At 47.0% G+C, this 21,826-nt stretch overlaps 1 protein-coding gene across 3 annotated transcripts in view; it reads right to left on the bottom strand.

The window, feature by feature from the left end:
• Positions 1-16,992, bottom strand: part of LOC137335084 (neurocalcin-delta-like) — a 31,439-nt gene extending 14,447 nt beyond the window's left edge. Inside the window, exons 1-4 of one of the 3 annotated variants that reach the window (XM_068000189.1) lie at positions 16,838-16,992; positions 10,850-10,931; positions 7,163-7,246; positions 1,357-1,437 (exon numbers count right to left, since the gene is read on the bottom strand). The gene's annotated coding sequence lies outside the window, so the exon portion shown is untranslated. The remainder of the gene's footprint in view (positions 1-1,356; positions 1,438-7,162; positions 7,247-10,849; positions 10,932-16,837) is intronic. The other 2 variants (XM_068000188.1, XM_068000190.1) reach the window with 2 other exon arrangements.
• Between the last annotated feature and the right edge of the window lie 4,834 nt (positions 16,993-21,826).

Genomic DNA, 21,826 nt, shown 5'->3' with positions numbered 1-21,826 from the left:
TACCTTTGGTTCTTTTGCCAATCACCTTAAATCTATGTTCTCTGCTTCTTGACCCTTCCGCCAATGGGAAAGTTTCTCTCTATCTACCCTATCTCGACCCATCATGACTTTGAATACCTCTATGAAATCTCCTTGCAATCTTCTCTGTTCCAAGGAGAACAACCCCAGCTTCTCCAGTCTAACCACGTAACTAAAGTCCCTCATTCCTGGAATCTTTCTAGTAAATCTCTTCTGCACCCTTTCTAAGGCCTTCACATCTTTCCTAAAGTGCGGTGCCCAGAACTGGACACAATACTCCAGTTGTGGTCGAACCAGTGTTTTATAAAGGTTCATCATGACTTCCATACTTTTGTACTCTATGCCTCTATTTATAAAGCCCAGGATCCCGTATGCTTTTTTAGCCGCTTTCTCAACCTGCCCTGCCACCTTCAATGATTTGTGCACATATACCCCCAGATCTCTCTGTTCCTGTAACACCTTTTGGAGTTGTGCCCTCTAGTTTATATTGTCTCTCCTTGTTCTTCCTACCGAAATGTATCATTTCGGATTTTTCTGCGTTAAATTTCATCTGCCATGTGCCCGCCCATGCCACCAGCCCTGTCTATATCTTCTTGAAGTCTATCACTATCCTCCTCACTGTTTACTACCCTTCTAAGTTTTGTGTCATCAGCAAATTTTGAAATTGTGCCCTGTACACCCAAGTCCAAGTCATTAATATACATCAAGAAAAGCAGTGGTCCCAGCACCGACCCCAGGGGAACACCACTGTACACCTCCCTCCAGTCCAAAAAACAACCGTTCACCACTACTCTATGTTTCCTGACACTTAGTCAATTCTTTATCCATGTTGCTACTGCCCCCTTTATTCCATGGGCCGCAATCTTGATGATAAGCCTACCATGCGGCACTTTATCAAATGCCTTTTGAAAGTCCATAAACACCATATCAACTGCATTGCCCTCATCTACCCTCTCTGTTACCTCATCAAAAAACTCTATCAGGTTAGTTAAACACAATTTACCATTAACAAATCTGTGCTGGCTTTCCCTAATCAATCCATACTCGTCCAAGTGACTGCTAATTCTGTCCCGGATTATCGTTTCTAAAAGTTTCCCCACCACTGGGGTTAAACTGACTGGCCTATAGTTGCTGGGTTTATCCGTACACTCTTTTGAACAAGGATGTAACATTTGCAATTCTCCAGTCCTCTGGCACCACTCCCATATCTACGGATGATTGGAAGATTATGGCCAGTACCTCTGCAATTTCCACCCTTACTTCCCTCAGCAACCTAGGATGCATCCCATCCGGACCGGGTGACTTATCTACTTTAAGTACAGCTAGCCTTTCAAGTACCTCTTCTTCTTTATCAATTTTTAGCCCATCCAGTATCTCAACGATATCTTCCTTTACTGAGACTCTGGCAGCATCTTCTTCCTTGGGTAAGACAGATGCAAAGTACACATTTAGTACCTCGGCCATCCACTCTGCCTCCATGAGTAGATCCCCTTTATGGTCCCTAATTGGCATGGTATATGCACGATGGGCTGAATGGCCTCCGCTATACCTATGATACTATAAAGAAGGCCCACCACCACCACATTCTGGCCTTGTACATTCTGGCCTTGCCTGCGACGTCCACATCCCAAGAATGAATAAAGAAAAAGGAACAAATGACCATGAAAGCTGCAGGATTGTCATTAAAAACTCAACTGGTTCATTAACGTCCTTCAGGAAAAAGAACTTGTCACCATGATCTGGCCTGGCCTACATCTGTGCTTTGCTCTCGTAAAATCAGTCGCAATAGCAACCAGGGATGGGCAATAAATGTGGCATTGCCAGCATTTCCCACATCCTGAGAACAAATAACAAAACAATTCATTAAACTGAAGACCACAGTTGAAGTGGGTAGGGGTCAGTCTGGATTCGAGAGATTTATACACAACAGATAATTAACTCATCTGAATTTGCACATGAGCCCAGCTTCCTTAAATGAGATTTCCAGCTGTTCGTCACTGTATAAAAACAGAAATTGCCGGTGATGTCGAGCAAGATTGATGGACATCTCAAAGAGATTGTGTGTGAGAAACTAAACTGGTCCCACTGGGAACATTAATGTGTCTTCTTCTTTCAGATGCTGAGTATTTCCAGAAATTTCTATTCTTATTTCAAACGTCCAATAATCTCAGGTTTTCTTTATGTCTTTGTTGTTTAATTTAAACTGTTCGGTAATATTATGTTGCCACTCTCATCGATTCTCACCACCAGCCCTACACTGCTCACTATCATCCCTCAGTTTCTCACCACCAGCCCTACACTGCTCACTATCATTCCTCAGTTTCTCACCATCAGCCCTACTCTGCTCACTACCATTCCCCAGTTGCTCACTACCATTCCCCAGTTTCTCACCACCAGCCCTACACTGCTCACTACCATTCCTCAGTTTCTCACTACCATTCCCCAGTTTCTCACCACCGGCCCTACACTGCTCACTATCAATCCTACACTGCTCACTATCATCTCCCAGTTTCTCATCATCAGCCCTATGCTGCTCACTATAATCCCCCAGTTTCTCACCACTAGCCCTACACTGCTCACTATCATCCCCCAGTTTCTCAGCATCAGCCCTACACTGCTCACTATCATCCCCCAGTTTCTCAGCATCAGCCCTACACTGCTCACTATCATCCCCCAGTTTCTGATCACTAGCCCTGGTGCTCACTCCATGCGTTATCATTAACCAGTCCTACGTGCATCACTTATCCCCCTCCGAGTATCTTGTTTCCTGATGTGTAGCTGCCACCACCATGAACTTGTGCTCTAACGGACTGTGGTCAGCTCTTCTGAACGTGCTCTGAAATGTCGTGCATCTCTCTTTTTCCTCTCTTACAGCTTTCCCATACTTAATGTTCTTCTATCCTCCTGATGGCCATACTGTGTGTACCTAACAGTGAATGCGGGTCACTGACCGCTCTCGTTCCAAAGCCACTTACTTGCTGCCGGCCCTGTTGTCCATTTACTAAGAAATGGGAAAAGAAACTACACGGCACCTACACAAGACCATTGAGAAAAGCCTTCAACGTTGGCCGGAAAGACCCCATCTCCAATCTGTAATTTGAAACATGACTTGTGGAGAGTGTAACAGGCTCGGGAGGAACAGGTGACTTTGGACCTATGGTTCCCAAAGCTCTCCACCACTGGGGGTTTTCCTCACCTCATGTCTGGGTCTGTTGTAGACTCATTGATAGAGACTGATTGCTTTGAATAGTCAACAACTCCATTATCGTAATACATATAATTTACAGCACAGAAACAGGCCATTCAGCCCAACCGGTCTATGCTGGTGTTTATGTTTCACATGCGCTTCCTCCCACCTTACTTCATCTCACCTTATCAGCACAACCTTCAACTCCTTTCTCCTTCATGTACTTATCTAGCTTCCCCTCAAAGGCATCTATGATATTCACTTCAACTACTTGTAAATTCCATATGTGACTACCAGGACGGTAGAAGGTGAACTAGATGGACCTTGGTCGTTTTTTTTTGTCAAGCAATTCCTATGAGATACTATTTGGAGACCTAGACAGAATAACGTCAATAATGAAAGCTGGAACTTGCTGGGAGGGACCAGTTTCAGACTTATTATTCTGGGAGCTGAAACATGCAACCAAAAGGGAGAGGTCGGCCTGGAATTAAGTATGATACTCAACTTGTACCTAACTAAACATCGGGAAGATCGAAGCCATTGTCTTTGGTCCCTGCCGCAAACTCCATTCCCTAGCCATCGACTCCATCTCTCTCCTTGGCCACCGACTAATGCTCAACCAAACTGTTCTATTGTTGGCGCCCTATTTGACCATGAGTTAGCTTCCAACCACATATCCACTCCATCACCAAGACCGCCGACTTCCACCTCCGTAACATCGCCTGTCTCCGCCCCTGCCTCACTCATCCGCTGCTCAAACCCTCATCCATGCCTTTGTTACCTCTAGACTCAACTATTCCAATTCTCTCCTGGCCGGCCTCCCATCTTCCACCCTCCACAAACTTGGGCTCATCCAAAACTCTGCTGCCCCGTCTCCTAACTCGCACCGAGTCCCGTTCGCCCATCACCCCCTGTGCTCGCTGACCTACATCGGCTCCCGGTCCGGGAACGCCTCGATTTTAAAATCCTCAACCTTGTTTTCAAATCCCTCCATGGCCTCGTCCATCCTTATCTCTGTAACCTCCTCCAGCTCTATAACCCTCCAAGATCTCTGCGCTCCTCCAATTCTGGCCTCTTGCGCATCCCCGATTTTAATCGCTCCACCATTGGCGGCCGTGCCTTCAGCTGCCTAGGTGCTAAGCTCTGGAATTTCCTCCCATAACCTCTCCGCCTCTCTCTCCTCCTTTTAAGACGCTCCTTAAAACATAACTCTTTGACCAAGCTTTTGGTCACCTGTCCTAATATCTCCTTTTGTGGCTTGGAGTCAAATTTTGTTTAATAATCGCTCCTGTGAAGCGCCTTGGGACGTTTTACTATGTTAAAGGTGCTGTATAAATACAAGATAATGAGTTACATAGAATGTACAGCACAGAAACAGGCCATTCAGCCCAACTGGTCTATGCTGGTGTTTATGCTCCAAACGAGCCTCCTCCCTCCCTACTTCATCTCACCCTATCAGCATATCCTTCTATTTCTTTCTCCCTCACTTGTTTATCTAGATTCCCCTTAAATGCATCTATACTATTCGCCTCAACTATTCCTTGTGGGAGTGAGTTCCACATTCTAACCACTCTCTGGGTAAAGAAGTTTCTCCTGTATTCCCTGTTGGATTTATTAGTGACTATCTTAGATTCATGCCCTTTAGTTTTGGACTCCCCACAAGTGGTAACATTTTCTCTACGTCTATCCTATCAAACCCTATCATTATCTTAAAGACCTCTATCGGGTGACTCCTCAGTCTTCTCTTTTCTCTGCTGTAGTTTCGATGTAACTCATCATGGACGAAGGCGGTTCTTCTCATACAAGCTGAGTATCGTAGAAAAGAGCCCCATCCTGTTCAGCCTTTCCTGATAAGGATAGCCTCTCAGTTCTGGTATCATCCTTGCGAATCTTTTTTTCACCCTCTCCAATGCCTCTATATCCTTTTTATAATATGGAGACCAGAACTCTGTACAATACTCCAAGTGTGGTCTAACCAAGGTTCTATAAAAGTTTAACATAACTTCTTTGCTTTTCAATTCTATCCCTCCAGAAATGACCCCAGTGCTTAATTTGCCATTCTTATGGCCTTATTAACCTGCATCGCAGTGATTTGTGAATCTATACCCCGAGATCCCTTTGGGTATCTCTACCTACTCTATCTTGTTCAGACTCTTATTATCCAAGCAGTATGTGGCCTCCTTACTCTTCCTACCAAAATGCACCTCCTCGCACTTATCTATATTGAAACTCGTTTGCCAATTACACGCCCATTCAGCAAGTTTATTAATCTCCTCTTGCATTTGGACTCATTCTTCCTTTGTATTAATTATCCTTAATCCTTAAAGGGGCTTCATATGGCCTCTCTGCAAAAAAGGGCCCCCAACTCTCTTTTGGCTGTGTGGGGCCCGAAAGGAGCAGGGGTGCTCCTCTTGCCTCCAAAAAGATACTGTGACCTGCTGCTCCCACCACCCCCCCCGCCACCACTGCCTCCTCCTCCCCTCCCGCTCCGAGCCACAAGGCCCGAACTGCCGACAGGCTCAGTAGACCTGTGTAAGCAGAGCTCCCTTTTGGGGCCTGCTGCCCACCGGCTGCATTCAAGTGACACCCGACCCTGAAAATGGTCCAAATCTCCCCAACACCGGCTTCAGGTGGGCTGCTCCGCCCACCAAGTTGAAAATCCCCACCCCTCCTCCCAGCATCAGCAGGGTATTCGACTGTGGAGGCATCACAGCCAAGCCCAATCCTGTCTTGCATGAAGATAGAAACTGATCTGCAGGTTCACAGATGAACGCTTACCTCTCTCGCTCTAAATTCCTGTGTGCGCTATTTTTTTAAACATCTGGAGGGGTCAGTGAATAGCGATCAGGGGCAGAAACCCTGACTGATCTTTACCCTATCTGGGTCAGGATGCTGCGGTTAATTATAGTGGTAATCCATGGGCGAAAAGAAAGAATTTGCATTTCTATAGCGCCTTTCACGACCTCAGGACGTCCCAAAGCGCTTTTACAGCCAACAAAGTATTTTTGAAGTGTAGTCACTGTTGTAATGTAGGAAACGCGGCAGCCGATTTGAGCACAGCAAGATCCCACAAACAGCAATGTGATAATGACCAGATAATCTGTTTTACTGATGTCAGTTGAGGGATAAATATTGGCCCAGGATGAGCACTCCGCTGCTCTACTTCAAAACAGTGCCATGGGATCTTTTACCTGAGAGGGCAGACGGGGCCTCGGTTTAAGATCTCATCCGAAAGACGGCACCTCCGATAGTGCAGCACTCCCTCATTACTGCACAGGAATGTCAGCCTGGATTATGTTCTTAGGTCTTTGGAGTGGGACTATGAACGCACGACCTCCTGAGTCAGAGGCGAGAGCACCACCCTCGGAGCCACGGCTAACACTGCTCTGGCTGAGGCCAGTTAACTCGGCGAAGATTGGGGAATCGAGCCAGCACCCCTCACCGGGGCGGTGCATTCACTCACTCACTCACTCACGTAACCGGTACGGAGCAGATGAGTTAACGGGCACCAAACAGAGGTGGCTCGATCGATTCTGGGGATCTTGAAATTCACGTGGCGAGGGCAGGGACGGCCACAAGGAGTGAAAAAGTCGAGTCTTTCGGTTCGGGCTCAATTGCAACTAAAGACGAAACAAACCCACCGAGAAAGAGGCTGAAAAGGAGATTCTGAGGTAAAGAAAAAAAAAATCAAAACACAAAATATTTCCAGCATGTATCGTAGAATCTTACAGCACAGAAGGAGGCCATTCGGCCCATTATGCTGGCTCTTTAAAAGAGCTTTCCAATTAGTCCCACACCCACCTGCTCTTTCCCCATTGCCCTGCAAATGTTTCCTTTTCAAGTATTTATCCAATATCATTTTGAAAGTTACTACTGAATCTGCTTCCACCGCCCTTTCTGGCAGTGCAATTCAGACAATCACAACTCGCTGTGTTAAATAAATTCTCATCGTCTCACCTCTGGTTCTTTTGCCAATGACCTTAAATCTGTGTCCTCCGGTTACCGACCCTCCTGCCGGTGGAAACAGTTTGCAGAGAGAACCTGCAAGTTAAACACATCAATGTTACCTCTTGCCTGGTCCAGACTTGCCCCCTTCACTCTCCCGCTATCTCTGCCCGAGTTATAGTCATTCAATATCTTATGTTGACTTTAGGTGTACCATGAGCTGTGCCTCCCAGCACTCTTAGGCTTCCTTGCGGTTTGAGGTTTTTTGTCTTTCCGTTGCTGCACAGCAAACACAGCAGTGAGTGTAACACAACAAGCTCAATGTCATGTTTCTGCAACCACATCCGTGCTGGCTATTTGTGGAGCTCTGTAGTTGGCCTGACAGGAAGCTTGGTACAGCTGCACAGAGGAATCTATTGAAGTCTACAAACCCACAAGGCAGAATTTCAGAAGCTTGTTCACAAGCCATCGCTGACGCATCACACGCACACACTCACTGAAACAAAGTGCACTCTTTACACAATGACTGCAAAAAACAAAACAAAAACACCACACTGCTCTTCCCTTCACTGGAAGTAGGTGCTTCTAGTGGCCATCTTGGTGTCAGCCATGGCTCAGTGGGCAGCACTCTAGGCTGACACTCCCAGTGCAGTACTGAGGGAGTGCTACACTGTCGGAGGTGCCGTCTTTCAGATGAGACTTTAAACCGAGGCCCCGTCTGCCCTCTCAGCTGGACGAGGAAGATCCCATGTCACTATCATGAAGAAGAACAAGGAAGTTTTCCCTGGTGTCCTGGGCCAATATTTATCCCTCAATCAACATCACTAATAACAGATTATCAGATCATTTATCACATTGGCATTTGTGGGACCTCGCTGTAGGTAAATTATCTGTCACATTTTCTACATTACAACTTTGACCACACTTCATTGACTGTAAAGTGCTTTGGGACGTCCTGAGGTCATGAAAGGTGCTATATAAATGCAAGTCGATTCACTCTGGTGCTGAGAGTTGTGGTAACCCCACTGTGTCAGCGCCAGTTTCTGGGGTTAGTCAAATTAACATAATGAGGCCGATCCTCGGGTGTGGGAAACACCAGTGGAAAATTGTGTGCAGCTGCAGGATTTAAAGGCCCGCAGCAGCTTAAAGGGACACCGCACCAAGAAAAAATGATGCCCATTTGAAGCAGTTCTGAAAGCTGTTCCACAGGAAGACGCCTATTAAAAGGCACGAGAGCCCTCCCAAGGTTTTACAATGGATAGTGATGTTGGATGAATCAGTTCTCCCCGAGTATTAACAGTTGTGACAGCTCAGCATCATTAATAACTCAAACCTAAATATTCCACTCAGGCAAAAACCTGGGGAAAAAAAGACAGAACGTGATTCAGGCCTGGTGGTGAGTCTCAGTGAAGTTAGTCAGATGAGGGAGGCATTGTTTGGAACTCTTGCGCTATCTCCCCATAAGGAGAACCACACAGCAGCAGTCGCAGGAGGTAGCCAGAGTGCTCAGTGCCTATGGAGGGCCGCCATGAACCTCTTTGCAGGGCCAGAAAAACTTTAATGATCTCACCAGGTCAGGCAAGGTAAGAGGAATTATCACTGAACTAGACATGTCTGCCACTTACAACCACCTGCATCTCACTATGCACCCACCACCCTCCGTAAACTTGAGCACATCCAAAACACTGCTGCCCGTATCCTAACTCGCACCAAGTCCCGTTCCCCCATCACCCCCTGTGCTCGCTGACCTACATTGGCTCCTGGTCCGGGAACGCCTCGATTTTAAAATTCTCATCCTTGTTTTCAAATCCCTCCCAGGCCTCGCCCCTCTCTATCTCTGTAACCTCCTCCAGCCCTTCAACCCTCCGAGATCTCTGCACTCCTCCAATTCTGGCCTCTTGCGCATCACCGATTTTAATCACTCCACCATTGGCGGCCGTGCCTTCAGCTGCCTCGGCCCTAAGCTCTGGAATTCCCTCTCTAAACCTCTCTACCTCTCTCTCCTCTTTTAAGACGCTCCTTTAAACCTCCACTGACATGCTAACCTGTACATAAGCTCCAGTCTGTGTGTTACCCTATATCTAACACACCACACCATGTGTGTTACTCTCTATGTAACACACCATACCATGTGTGTTACCCTGTGTGTAACATTACTCCAGCCTATGTGTCACCCTGTAACATGCGCCAGCTCATGTATTACCCTGTATGTAACATGCTCCAGCCTGCGTGCTATTCTGTATGTAACATGCTCCAGCCTGTCTGTTACCCTGTATGTAACATGCTTGGATTGTGTGTGTGTTACCCTGTATGTAACATGCTTCAGCCGATGCGTTACCCTGTGTGTAACATGCTCCAGCCTCGTGTGTTACCCTGTATGTAACACCCTGGCCTGTCCTCCCAATGGGATCAGTGCAGCTTGCTCAGAACAGAACAAGAGATATAGGCAATCGTAGAGTGTCACTAAAAAACTGCCTCATTTTACGAGGGAGAGGTTGGTTGCTAAATCATACCCCCCATACCCTACTTATTGAGCCTCCCGTCTCCACTGCACTGTCTGAGGTTGGCACGGGGTGAATGTTTTCATTTGCACAAAGACACCCACACAGATACCCACAGAGCAACCCAGCTGCCCACACGGATACCCACACAGATACCCACAGAGCAACCCAGCTGCCCACACAGATACCCACACAGTAACCCAGCTACCCACACAGATACCCAGATACCCACACAGATACCCAGATACCCACACAGCAACCCAGATACCCACACAGATACCCACACAGATGCCATCAACTAGAGACTAGAGCCTGAGGCCCCAGAACAATGGCAAAAATAACAGGCGATTACAAAAAAAACAGGGGAGGCGACTTAATATTTCAGCAAAACAAATTTTAAAATCAAAGGACCTTAGAGACAGGTAGAAACATATTGAAATTTCAACTAATTCAAGTTACTTCACGTTATTTGCATGCTTTGATGAACTAATGTGAGATGTATAATCATCTATTCTCCCTAAAGCAACAGCTGTCTGCTATCACCTCTCCCTTCTGTTCACATTTGACTGACTAATATAGCCCTGCTTATTGAGCAAAGCCCACTTTTATCAGCAGGTATTATCAGTGTATGTCAATATAGATTAGCCAAGGTACGGTAGATCTACCGCAGGGGTTGCCCAACTCTGGTTGGACATGTTCCTGGAGGTTTTCATCACGCGATCTCCCACCGCCATCTGCCCCGGCCCCCAGTCCCCCGCCATTGGTCGCCCAACACGTACTACAACAACAACAACGTGCATTTCTACACCGCCTTTAACGTAGTGAAACGTCCCAAGGCGCTCCGCAGGAGCGGAATCAGGCAAAAAATCGACACAGAGCCAAAAAAAAAGGAGACATTAGGAAGGGTGACCAAAAGCTTGATCAAAGAGTCAGGTTTTATTGAGGGTCTTAAAGGAGAGAGAGGGAATTCCAGCGCTTAGGACCCAGGCAGCTGAAGGCACGGCCGCCAATGGCAGGGTGAAGGAAATTGGGGGATGCGCATTCAATCCAAATTTGGATGAGCATTAGAACCCTGAAACAGGAAGTACGGTAAGTGCACTCTTCCTGCCATGTGACAAGAGTGCAGAGTTACCAGCCCTGCCCCAGACAATATCACGATCTGGTTTCAGATTATAATTATTTTTAAACTTCCTGTTACCTCGGTAAAGTGTCACTCCTGCTGCAAAAATCAACGGGGCTGCAAATCCAATGGTTCAGTGGAACGGCTCAGAGAAAGGCGACTGAAATTGAAAAGGTTGCACATTATAAAAACAGGCACGGCAAGTTTACGGTCTTTGAACAGGAGTACCCTCAACCCTCTCGTACTTCACTGCTGGGGCTCAAACACGTCCTTGTCGAGTGGACCATTTCCATCTTGACAATTATCTCTCTTCAACAAAAAACAGCTGTTAGTTAATACACTTAATAATTAATAATAATTGTGATCGGGAGCAGGAACCCTGGCATTGGCTCCGTGGTAGCACTCTCGTCTCTGATTTAGAAGGTTCAAGTCCCACTCCAGAGACTTGAGCACATAATCCGGGCTGACACTCCCGGTGCCAGTACTGAGGGAGTGCTGCACTGTCAGAGGTGCCGTCTTTCAGATGAGGCATTAAACCATCTGCCTGTGCACAAAAACTTTTAATAATTTAATCTGATATATATGGGGGGGGGGGGGGAGGAGATAATTTTTTTCTAACAAATATTAAGGATAAATCCATTTATATATAACCAATTAAAATAGAAATAAAGACTTGCATTTCACAACCTCAGGACATCCCAAAGCGCTTCACAGCCAATGAAGTATTTTTGAAGTTTAGTCGCTGTTGTAATGTAGGAAAACGCGAGAGCCAATTCGCGCACAGCAAGATCCCACAAACAGCAAAACATACAGACAAAGGGTTCTCATCAGTTCCTGCTTCTTGTAGGAATTGATAGCCATGGTCAAAATTCCCATGACCCCGATGAGGAAACCTCATGTTACAATGTATTTCTGCCTCTGTTAACGTGGTGGGTACAACATTACTAGAAACAAGCCTTGGGGCCACTCTCCAGTCATGTTGCCCCGGCCTGTGTCTCTTGCCCAGTTCCAAGCTGTCTCACACAAGCTGCTTCAGGAAAAGAGCAAAGAGAAGAGGTGACAGACCAGGTGTGCGGCAATCTGCCACACTGCTACACGATGAGACACGCAGCTACACATCGAGACACGCAGCTACACATCGAGACACGCAGCTACACGTCGAGACAGACAGAGACACACCTGCTAAACACCGAGACAGAGAGACATACCCACTAAACACCGAGACAGACAGAGACACACCCACTAAACACTGAGACAGACAGAGACATACCCGCTAAACACCGAGACAGACAGAGACACACCCACTAAACACTGAGACAGACAGAGACATACCTGCTAAACACCGAGACAGACAGACACATCCGCTAAACACTGATCCAGACAGAGACACACCCACTAAACACTGAGACAGACAGAGACATACCCGCTAAACACCGAGACAGACAGAGACATACCCACTAAACACCGAGACAGACAGAGACACACCTGCTAAACACCGAGACAGACAGAGACACACCCGCTAAACACCGAGACAGACAGAGACACACCCGCTAAACACTGATCCAGACAGAGACACACCCACTAAACACCGAGACAGACAGAGACATACCCACTAAACACCGAGACAGACAGAGACACACCCGCTAAACACCGAGACAGACAGAGACATACCCACTAAACACCGAGACAGACAGAGACATACCCGCTAAACACTGATCCAGACAGAGACATACCCACTAAACACCGAGACAGACAGAGACATACCCACTAAACACCGAGACAGACAGAGACACATCCACTAAACACTGATCCAGACAGAGACACACCCACTAAACACCGAGACAGACAGACACATCCGCTAAACACTGATCCAGACAGAGACACACCCACTAAACACTGAGACAGACAGAGACATACCCACTAAACACCGAGACACACCACCAGTAACAACACTTAAGAATCCCTTTACTTTTTCATTTTTAAAGTTTGTTCTTGGGACATGGGCGACACTGGCAAGACAACTGCCCATCACTTGTTGCCCTGAGGGTACAGTGGCAGCTACGGCTCAGTGGGTTAGCACTCTCGCCTCTGTGTCCGTAAAGCTGTAAAGCGCTTTGGGACGTCCTGAGGTCATAAAAGGCGCTATATAAATGCAAGTCTTTCTTTCTTTAAGAGCCAGGTGTAGCCCAGACCGGGTAAGGACGGCAGGTTTCCTTCCCTGAAGGACATTAGTGAACCAGTTGGGTTTTTGCAACAATCTGGCAGCTTTTCATGGTTACTTTCTACCCACAGATTACCAGATTTTTAAAAAGATTCTGTTCCATAACTTGCCATGGTGGGATTTGAACCCACATGTGTTGCTAGTCCAGTACCATAATAACCAGGCTACCGAACCCACAGTGCAAAAACAGCACCTAACACATGAAGGGTCCATTGAGTTTGCAGTCTCAGCTATTTACAGTGCAGATCTGTGAAGTGTTGCATCGATTCCACATTATTTCTTGCCCACTTAACAGAGGACCCACAGAGGACCCATCAACAGCAGTCCTGTGTACTTTGAGCTGGAGTTATACTGCACTCGGTGCTAACTCAAACCGGGTGAGAGACAGCTCGCGGGGGATCGAATTTGCACCATTGTCTCCTCACTTATGCTGCCATCTTGGACTGATTCACATTGAGAGACACTTTGCAATGACTCGAAAGTGTCAATCGAGCTGCTTCCTGACAGTGGACTTACACCGGCAGGAGAAAAATTAGATGTTACAAAAACGGATCCGGTTAGACGAGCAATTTCAATAGAATACAGTGCAGATACAAAACCGCCAAAAAACACAACAGATCCTCCAGCACCTGAGCGATAACGTTGGGATTCAGTTCAAGGGTTTCCATCCAAAATCTTAAATCTGTCATTTCTTTCCCTGGTGCTGTGTGTTTCTAGCATTTTCTATTTTCATCTTTACTTAGCGGAATGACACTAGCATTGGCGTGAAAGAGGGCAACAGAACCGAACGACTGGACAATGAATCATAGAATCATGCAGCACAGATGGAGGCCATTCGGCCCATCGTGCCTGTGCCGGCTCTTTGAAAGAGCTATCCAATTAGTCCCACTCCCCCTGCCCTTTCCCCATAGCCCTGCAAATTTTTCCTTTTTAAAAGTATTTATCCAATTCCCTTTTGAAAGTTATTATTGAATCTGCTTCCTCCGCCCTTTCAGGCAGCGCATTCCAGATCATAACAACTCGCTGCGTAAAAAAAATATCTCCTCATCTCCCCCTCTGGTTCTTTTGCCAATTATCTTAAATCTGTGTCCTCTGGTTACCGACCCTCCTGCCGGTGAAAACAGTTTCTCCCTAATTACTCCATCAAAACCCCTCATAATTTTGAACACCTCTATTAAATCTCCCCTTAAGCATCTCTGCTCCAAGGCGAACAATCCCAGAAAGGAAACATTTTGATTTAAACCTCTGGGGGGGGAGGAGTGGGCTTTAGTGTTGCCTGCGAGTTATCCATGGAGAAACTCACACCCATGTCCTGTTGACATTGGGGTATTGGAGAAGGGGAGTTTGTGCTGCACCTGTTTGCTGCAATGCAGATGCTTGCAACTGGGAGAGTTTCTTTGCATTTTTTTTTTAACGCTGATTCTTTCATAGAACCTGTACAATCCGTCCTGTGTGCGGAATCAACCCACCCATTCAACCTCCCCAAGGAAAAAAGTTCTGTGTATTTAAAGCCTGATTTCACAAGCAACATCCACTCTCGCATCTCCGTTATTCAACCCCACTCTGCAGCCCCGAAAGACGGTATTCCCTCCACCCTTGCAGCACAGGAATCACACACCTGTTCCCGACCGGAAATTTATGCAGCCCCTTTTTGAAGGAGTCAATTGAACAACGTTGTCAGTTTTGCTGGGAGTCAAATGTGTGGGAAGTAAGTTCTTTTAACTCTAGAAATTACTTAATGTAGTCAGAGGATATTCTTCTCTTTGTGTCAGCTGTGGCTCGGTGAGTAATGCTCTCGCCCCTAAAGCAAAAGGTCGTGGGTTCAAATCCCGCTCCAGAGACTTAAGCAAATAATCCAAGCTGACATTCTAATGCAGTACCGAGGGAGTGCTGCATTGTCAGAGGTGCCGTCTTTCAGATTAGACATTAAAGAGAGACCCTATCTGCTCTCTCAGGTGGATATAAAAGATCTCACAGCCACTATCTGAAGAACAGGGGAGTTCTCCCTGGTGTCCTGGGGCCAATATTTATCCCTCAACCAACATCACTGAAACAGATTATCTGGTCATTATCACATTGCTGTTTGTGAGATCTTGCTGTGCACAAATTGGCTGCCACATTTCCTACATTACAACAGTAACTACACTGTAAAAAAGGTATTTAATTGTCTATGAAGCACTTTGGGACATCCTGAGGTTGTTAAAGATGCTGTAGAAATGCAAGATCTTTGTTTTCTTGTTTCCCCTATTGAATGTGAGACTCTTTCCCATTACACTCACTCATAGACTTGGAATTTCCTGCCGGCACATCCTGGAAATTAGACCCAACGACCTGAAAATCACTGACCCTAAACACTGACCCTAATACTAAACCTTAAACCCCATCACCGACCTCAGCACTGACCCTAAACACTGACCCTAATACTAAACCTTAAACCCCATCACCGACCTCAGCACTGACCCTAAACACTGACCCTAATACTAAACCCCATCACTGACCCTAATACTAAACCCTAAACCCCATCACCGACCCTAAACACTGACCCTAATACTAAACCCCATCACTGACCCTAATACTAAACCCTAAACCCCATCACTGACCCTAAACAGTGACCCTAATACTAAACCCCATCACTGACCCTAATACTAAACCCTAAACCCTATCACTGACCCTAATACTAAACCCTAAACCCCATCACTGACCCTAAACACTGACCCTAATACTAAACCCCATCACTGACCCTAAACACTGACCCTAATACTGATCCCTAAACCCCATCACTGACCCAAATACTACAATTTACCAGATTTGTTGAATTCAGTTTCAGAACTTACCACAGTGGGATTTGACCTCACGACCCTCTAGATTGCTGTTTCAGTACCTCTAGGCTATGGATTCCTTTTAAAACCTAAACACTATCTATAGGGCACTGACCCCAAATACCCAAAGCAACAGCGCCGACCCTAAACACTAACCCTATAAATCTCTGCACAGATCCTAAATAGTGACCATAAAAAAACCATAAACACTGACTTAGCAGCCCATGATTTCCCAGCAATACCAGGGCAGCTCACAGATCCACAATCAGCTTTTGCCCCTGCCCCTTGCACTCTTACACACTCAGACTGATTCTCTCACTCTGACACTCTCACACATCCTTGCACGCTGATTTTTTTTCACGCTTACTGATTCCTTCACTTGGTCTTGTTTGTTGACTCTAAAACTCACACATTTTCTGATTCTCACACTTGTTTTTACACACTTCCACTTACTGATTCTCTCACTTGGTTTCACACACTGATTGTTTCATACTCCAATTCTCATGCAGATTCTCTCAAAATCACTCACTCTGATTCTCACACACTCATTTTGATGCATACTCATTGCACACACATTCACACTCACTCTCACAATTTCCGATTAGCACATTCATTCTTACACACTGATTCTCACTCACCCAATTACACTCACCGATTCACATTAATTTTTGCACATTCTGATTCGCTTCCGCTCTGATTTTCTCACACTCTTGCACATTGATTCTCTTACACTTACTTTTGTACCCTGCTTCTCATTCTTGCACACACTGGTTCTCTCACACTCGCCGTTACACGCTAATTCTCTCACACTGATCTTTTCCCTCACTCATTCGGTCTTCCAAACTCACACTGGCTGACTCACAATCATTCTTGCACACTCGGATTCCCTCACACCCATCTTATACTTTTGCACACTTGCTTTCACACTAGGGCACTTCTCGGTTTCGTTTCCTTTTGTCTCGTGTTTTTCTATTTGTTTTAATTCTCGATTCCGACCACAATCTGCGCGACAATAAACTCACTGACCGACCACCGACCACCGGCTCCGGGCTCCGGGCTCGCCGACAGACACTGACCGCTCGGGGAATCTCTGCGGAGCCGCGTCCCCCCGGTCCCCGGTCCCGGTCCCCGGTCCCAGCCTGGATTCAGACCCGAAACAGAAGCCACTTTCGCGGCAAACTGCCCCGGAACCCCAGGAAACCGAATGACATCAGAGAACAGACCTTAAAAGGAATAAAGGAAGAGGAAGTTACCGAGGATTAAAAGCTGCAGCTCAGTGACACTGCAATACTGCACTGGGTCTCAGGGGGCTGTTCACACACACAGAGTGACACAGAGTGACACACACACACAGAGTGACACAGAGTGACACACACACAGAGTGACACACACACAGAGTGACACAGAGTGACACACACACAGAGTGACACAGAGTGACACACACACAGAGTGACACACACACAGAGTGACACACACAGTGACACAGAGTGACACACACACAGAGTGACACACACACAGAGTGACACAGAGTGACACACACACAGAGTGACACACACACAGAGTGACACAGAGTGACACACACACAGAGTGACACAGAGTGACACACACACAGAGTGACACACACAGTGACACAGAGTGACACACACACAGAGTGACACACACACAGAGTGACACAGAGTGACACACACACAGAGTGACACAGAGTGACTCACACACACAGAGTGACACAGAGTGACACACACACAGAGTGACACAGAGTGACACACACACAGAGTGACACACACACAGAGTGACACAGAGTGACACACACACAGAGTGACACAGAGTGACACACACACAGAGTGACACACACAGTGACACAGAGTGACACACACACAGAGTGACACACACACAGAGTGACACAGAGTGACACACACACAGAGTGACACAGAGTGACTCACACACACAGAGTGACACAGAGTGACACACACACAGAGTGACACAGAGTGACTCACACACACAGAGTGACACACACAGTGACACAGAGTGACACACACACAGAGTGACACAGAGTGACTCACACACACAGAGTGACACAGAGTGACTCACACACACAGAGTGACACACACACAGAGTGACACAGAGTGACTCACACACAGAGTGACTCACACACACAGAGTGACAGAGTGACACACACACAGAGTGACACAGAGTGACACACACACAGAGTGACACAGAGTGACTCACACACAGAGTGACTCACACACACAGAGTGACACAGAGTGACTCACACACACAGAGTGACACACACACAGAGTGACACAGAGTGACTCACACACAGAGTGACTCACACACACAGAGTGACAGAGTGACACACACACAGAGTGACACAGAGTGACACACACACAGAGTGACACAGAGTGACACAGAGTGACTCACACACAGAGTGACTCACACACACAGAGTGACACACACACAGAGTGACACAGAGTGACTCACACACAGAGTGACTCACACACACAGAGTGACACAGAGTGACACACAAACAGAGTGACACAGAGTGTCACACACACAGAGTGACACAGAGTGACTCACACACAGAGTGACACACACACACAGAGTGACACAGAGTGACACACAAACAGAGTGACACACACACACAGAGTGACACACAGACAGAGTGACACACACAGTGACACAGAGTGACACACACACAGAGTGACACAGAGTGACACACACAGTGACACAGAGTGACACACACAGTGACACAGAGTGACACACACACAGAGTGATACACACACAGAGTGACACAGAGTGACACACACACAGAGTGACACAGAGTGTCACACACACAGAGTGACACAGAGTGACACACACACAGAGTGACACACACAGTGACACAGAGTGACACACACACAGAGTGACACACACAGTGACACAGAGTGACACACACACAGAGTGACACAGAGTGACACACACACAGAGTGACACACACAGTGACACAGAGTGACACACACACAGAGTGACACACACACAGAGTGACACAGAGTGACACACACACAGAGTGACACACACAGTGACACAGAGTGACACACACACAGAGTGACACAGAGTGACACACACACAGAGTGACACACAGACACAGAGTGACACACACACAGAGTGACACACACAGAGTGACACACACACAGAGTGACACACAGACACAGAGTGACGCACACACAGTGACACACAAACACAGAGTGACACAAACACAGAGTGACACACACAGAGTGACACACAAACACAGAGTGACACACACAGGGTCTCACACACACACACAGAGTGACACACAAACACAGAGTGACACACACAGGGTGACACACACACACAGAGTGACACACACAGTGACACACAAACACAGAGTGACACACACAGGGTGACACCCATAGAGTGACACACACAGAGTGACACACAAACACAGAGTGACACACACACAGAGTGACACACAAACACAGAGTGACACACACACACAGAGTGACACACACAGTGACACACAAACACAGTGACACACAAACACAGAGTGACACACACACAGACTGCTACACACAGTACTACACACAAACACATGTCACACTCAGACTCTGTGACACACACACTGACACACACAGACAGGCACACATACACACACACAGACAGGCACACATACACACACTGACACACACACACAGGCACAAATATACACACTGACACACACACAGGCACACATACACACACTGATACACACACAGACAGGCGAACGCACGCACACACTGACACACACACACAGGCACACACACACACACACACACAGACACAGGCAAGCACACGGGTATTTGGAAGGGCTGATTTTGCAGGAAGTGGGTGTAGTTTGGAAAATCAGCTGTCTGTCCAATTCTTGGGGTTCTCAGATCTCCAGCTGGAGATTTAGGCTCTAACCCTGGATCTATTGTTACAGGCCCACGTGGCATCATTTTAATTTGTAAATGCAATGATTACTTGCCAAATATTACGTCTTTGTGTGAGGCTGCAATCATCGAATGACCCACAGAAGAATTCCCATGAGTAAGTGGGTCCCAGTCGAGTCGATTACTAAATGGAATGGGCAATGGTCATTAGTTGCGGTGCTGTGTGAGAGAGAGGCCTGAATCCGCAGGAACCGCACACTCCCGGCCCCGAGACGATCGAACAGAGACGGACACTCTCTCCCCCAGTGGGCCGGCCTTGGATTAAGTGACAGCCTCGGGCAACTCCGGACTTTTGAGGGACTGGAAGCTGATTAAAGCAGTGCTGACAGTGATTCCATTAATGATTCATTAATGCAGAGAAGATTTACCATGATGATACCAGGGATGAGGGGCTTCAGTTATGTGGAGAGACTGGAGAAGCTGGGGTTGTTCTCCTTACAGCAGAGAAGGTTAAGGGGAGATTTAATAGAGGTGTTCAAGATTATGAGGGGTTTTGATAGAGTAAATAAGGAGAAACTGTTTCCAGTGGTAGGAGAGTCGGTAACCAGAGGACACAGATTTAAGATAATTGGCAAAATAGCCAGAGGGGAGATGAGGAGAATTTTTTTTACGCAGCGAGTTGTTATGATCTGGAATGTTCTGCCTGAAAGGGCGGTGGAAGCAGATTCAATAATAACTTTCAAAAGGGAATTGGATAAATACTTGAAGGGAAAAAATTTGCAAGGCTATGGGGAAAAGGCAGGGGAATGGGACTAATTGGATTGGAATAAAGGAACAGGAGGAGGCCATTCAGCCCCTCGAGCCTGTTCCGCCATTCAATCAGATCATGGCTAATCTGTACCTCAACTCCATTTACACACCTTTGCTCCGAATCCCTCGATACCCTGACGCGTCAAAAATCTATCGATCTCAGTCTCGAAAGCTCCAATTGTCCCCCAGCCTTTTGGGGGAAGAGAGTTCCAGATTTCCATTTTGCTTGTGTGAAAAAGTGTTTCCTGATTTCCCCCCTAAATAGCCTCACTTTACATTTAAGACACAGGCCCATTTTATGAGGCACTCGATTTTCCAGTGTCACTCCTGCCAGATGCCAGAAACTCACGGGCGGTTGTATTTAAAGGAAACAATAATGAAGATGTGGTATCGTACTTTCTATCTCCTGTCTTCTTCCACTGAAAAGATTTACTAGGATGCTACTGGGACTTGATGGTTTGACTTACAGGGAGAGGTTAGACAGACTGGGACTTTATTCCCTGGAGAGTAGGAGGTTAAGGGGTGATCTTATAGAAGTCTATAAAATAATGAGGGGCATAGATAAGGTCGATAGTCAAAATCTTTTCCCAAAGGTAGGGGAGTCTATAACGAGGGGGCATAGATTTAAGGTGAGAGGGGAGAGATACAAAAGGATCCAGAGGGGCAATTTTTTCACTCAAAGGGTGGTGAGTGTCTGGAACGAGCTGCCAGAGGCAGTAGTAGAGGCGGGTACAATTTTGTCTTTTAAAAAGCATTTGGACAGTTACATGGGGAAGATGGGTATCGAGGGATATGGGCCAAGTGCAGGCAATTGGGACTAGCTTAGTGGTATAAACTGGGCGACATGGACATGTTGGGCCGAAGGGCCTGTTTCCATGTTGTAACTTCTATGATTCTATGATTCTATGATTCTATGACACGAGCCGGAGTTTGGATAAATTGTAGATTCCTCCTGCCTAGAGCCATTGGCCCGAGGACCAAACTGCCTCCTGGTGCCTCCCGGTGCTTCCTGGAGCCTCCCAGTGCCTCCTGGTGTTTCCTGGAGCCTCCTGGAGCCTCCCAGTGCCTCCTGGTGTTTCCTGGAGCCTCCCAGTGCCTCCTGGTGTTTCCTGGAGCCTCCCAGTGCCTCCTGGTGTTTCCTGGAGCCTCCTGGAGCCTCCCAGTGCCTCCTGGTGTTTCCTGGAGCCTCCCAGTGCCTCCTGGTGTTTCCTGGAGCCTCCCAGTGCCTCCCAGTGCCTCCTGGTGTTTCCTGGAGTCTCCTAGTGCCTCCTGGCACCTCCTGGAGCCTCCCAGTGCCTCC

This window comes from Heptranchias perlo, chromosome 19 (assembly GCF_035084215.1).
Source record: "Heptranchias perlo isolate sHepPer1 chromosome 19, sHepPer1.hap1, whole genome shotgun sequence".
In the NCBI taxonomy this organism is placed as follows: domain Eukaryota; kingdom Metazoa; phylum Chordata; class Chondrichthyes; order Hexanchiformes; family Hexanchidae; genus Heptranchias; species Heptranchias perlo.
The sequence above is the reverse complement of the archived record's forward strand: the minus strand, read 5'-3'. Positions and strand labels throughout refer to the sequence as shown.